This window comes from Mastomys coucha, unplaced genomic scaffold (assembly GCF_008632895.1).
Source record: "Mastomys coucha isolate ucsf_1 unplaced genomic scaffold, UCSF_Mcou_1 pScaffold9, whole genome shotgun sequence".
Taxonomy (NCBI): domain Eukaryota; kingdom Metazoa; phylum Chordata; class Mammalia; order Rodentia; family Muridae; genus Mastomys; species Mastomys coucha.
Window position 1 is genome coordinate 87,136,844 of NW_022196915.1, and position 2,997 is coordinate 87,139,840.

At 43.1% G+C, this 2,997-nt stretch overlaps 1 protein-coding gene across 20 annotated transcripts in view; it reads left to right on the plus strand.

The window, feature by feature from the left end:
* Lmo7 (LIM domain 7) overlaps positions 1 to 2,997 on the plus strand; it is a 195,364-nt gene that overhangs the window by 129,861 nt on the left and 62,506 nt on the right. The gene's annotated exons all lie outside the window — the stretch shown is intronic.

Consider the following 2,997-nt stretch of genomic DNA (forward strand, 5'->3'; position numbering starts at 1 on the left):
AGTTTTACAGAATTGCATTTTACATTAGTGTTAGAGGAAACATGGAGGCTGGGGAGGCGGCTCAGTGTAGCTTAGTGAGAACAGGGATCTGAGTTTGAGTTCCCAGCCCCCAAATGATAACCTGAGTGTGATGTTGGAGTCAGCAGGTATGGATCCCAAGAGTTTACTGGCATGCTACTCACAAAACAGATTTTGCTTTAGTGGGAGACCCTGTCTTAAGACAGTGAGAGCCATAGTAGAAGACACCTAGTGTTCCCCTCTGGCCTCAGATGGGTACACATGGGTATATTCATCCCCCCAGCTCCCTGCCCAGTCGTAACTGTGGGTAGCAGTGGAGTCGGAGTCAAATTGGAGAAATGTTAAAAATAAGCTTATGCAGTTTAATTTTTTTCAACAGCATATGAATATTAAGAATGTCCTAGGTGTTTATTTTAGGCCTTTTCTCGCCAACTTGCATTTCCAAAGTCTGATCAATGTATTCAGGGAATGAGAACATTTGTGTATCTTGCATTATGCTGCTCATATAAAATATTTTTATGCACTTCCTAAGTAGGCAGACCCTTTATTTGTGCACTAGAGACAGCAGCAAATAACAGCACACAGAGCTATTCACATCCTCAAGGCAGGGCTTGAGCATGTGGCTCAGTGGCAGAGTGCTTGCCTAACACGTCCAGTTCAGTTCTCAGCACCACCACAAACACAAACAAACGCAGGCTGAAGATGGCTGTGAGTGTAAGCTAAAGGGAGCAAGAGGAAGTTAGGGAGTGTCATGTCCGGCTAGTTGCAACTTAAATGTCCAGCATAGATTGTCGTTAGGAGGCTTTTGTGGGAAGAGTGGAGAGAAGAGGCCTTCCCTCCCTGAGCCACAGCCTGGGAACTGGTCTTGATCAAGTTAGGGTTCCTACTTTATGTGTTTCCTCTTATCAGTTGAAGAAGGGGACATGGCGTGTCTTGCATTTATCAATGTAAAATAGAAACCTTGAAAATAGATGGTCCAAATAAAGAGACCATGGGACCCACATCCATTCCTAACGTTCTCCCTCCATGGTGTCGTGTGATGTTAGTTCTGGGCACACTTGCTCTGCTGGGACCACTCATCAAGGGCACACTTTACTCTCAGCTTTGGCTTGTGTAGGCACTTGGCTTGTTTGAGCTTCCTCTCTCTACTGGTTAATTTAAAAGCTCTTAGGGGTGTGCCTCGTGGCCACCCAAGCTCAGGAGCTGCCTGCTTCCTGACTTCATCCACTGGGGTGTGTGTGTGTGTCACAGTGAACTCTACTCCAGCAATCTTGGGCCATGTGAATTCCTGGCATTATGGGTTTCAGTGATAGGAAGCTAATTTGGCTGGCCTGTGTGTCTTTGTGTTCTGGAGCACGTTGTAAATGCTCATACTTAGAAAGGAATGTAAAGTGAAGGGCCAAAATTCAAGGTTGCTGCTATTGGATCTGTCACAGAATAGCCTTGCCTTGTGTTTGCAAAGGTGACTTATAGTTATAAAAAGTCAGAGGCCGAAGGACTGGAAACATTTACTTCAAGCTACTGAAAGGAGGTAGGGCTTTATGAGAGCTCTATGATTCCTGATACTCAAATGTGATTTTGCTGAAAGTGAGATCACTTTGAGACCCATATATCTGTGAGACTATACATTCATGGTACTTTTGTACTTTAGATAAGTTACTATTTGAAGGAATATGGCAGTCACCATTAGAATTATAGGCCACGAGTTCACAAACCACTTCTAGTGATATACCCCACTCAACAATTTCTGCAAACAGAATTCTATTCGGTTTTACAAGATGATTTCCTCTTAGTTGAAGAGATAAATTGAAACCTGAGCAATGCAGCTGGGGAGTTACTCCAGGTGACTGTTTTAGAGTATAGTATATAAGCAGAAAAATAGATGGGAACTCAAAGATCAACTCCCAAGTGCTTGCCCTGAAATCAGGAGGCTTTGAGTTTGATCCCAGAACCCATCTTAAGAAATGACCCATGAGCTGCTAAATTTATAGACAGAAGTTTCCTTAAGAGGCAAACACAAGTAGATAGACAATCTATGGGTCAAAATTCAAATTCTCAGCATCGAGAGGCCTTGCTCTCTCCTGTGGCCTCTCCCATGAGCTACCCCAAGGGTACCAGTCATTTTTTTCTTTGCTTGTTTTAGTACTCTTGTATTAAGCTATCCATATTACCTGTACTCTTCTCTTATCACTGTGAGACCGAACCAAACCCTAGAATAAAGTTGCAGGCTGTTCAGTCCCATTGCTACCTAGTGTTCCTCTGTGTATGCATTCTATGAGGACACAGGAAGACTCCTGGGTATGACTTTTGCCAAACAGATAAAAAAACAAAACAAACAAAACTGTTCTTAGGATATACCTGGAACTGGATTCACTGGGCTGTGGCCTGTGGGCATATTTAGTTTAAGTAGCTGCTACCACGTGAGATCGGAGTGAATGGAACAGATGTTTCCGAGGACTCAGGGGATTTTCCTGCTGATGCTTTTCTGGGTTGGAGTTGCATATTAAGTCCACTTTGTGTCATGCTTGCTCTGTGGAAAGGAAGAATTGTCGATGCTGGAAAGCTGAGTTCAGCCATTGTCTGTCTTCACTCTCACCTCATTTTTCTTCTTCTTCACATGAATGTGTGCTATGCACATTACCAGCTCGATGTACGTGTTAACAGCAAATGCATGTGTGTATTTTTTCTTCTACTACTTAAGTGATGTTGACAAGCTATCTCTCCTCGAGGCCATCTACCTTATGCTTCTGTAGTGTGGTTCTCACTGAGACCCTGTGTTGGCAATGATGGGAAATTTACTTCAGTACTTGTGGGGCCCCTCTGTTCTGCTACACATTATTAAGTCTCTTCAACACCGAGGTGGTAGCTGTTTCTTTTTGACTTTCTTGTAAGCATCATACTCTTTTGTAGGCCAATAAAAATGTACTACATGACTATAACAGAGACTGTTCAGGTCATAGTTCATGATAGGTTTCTTTT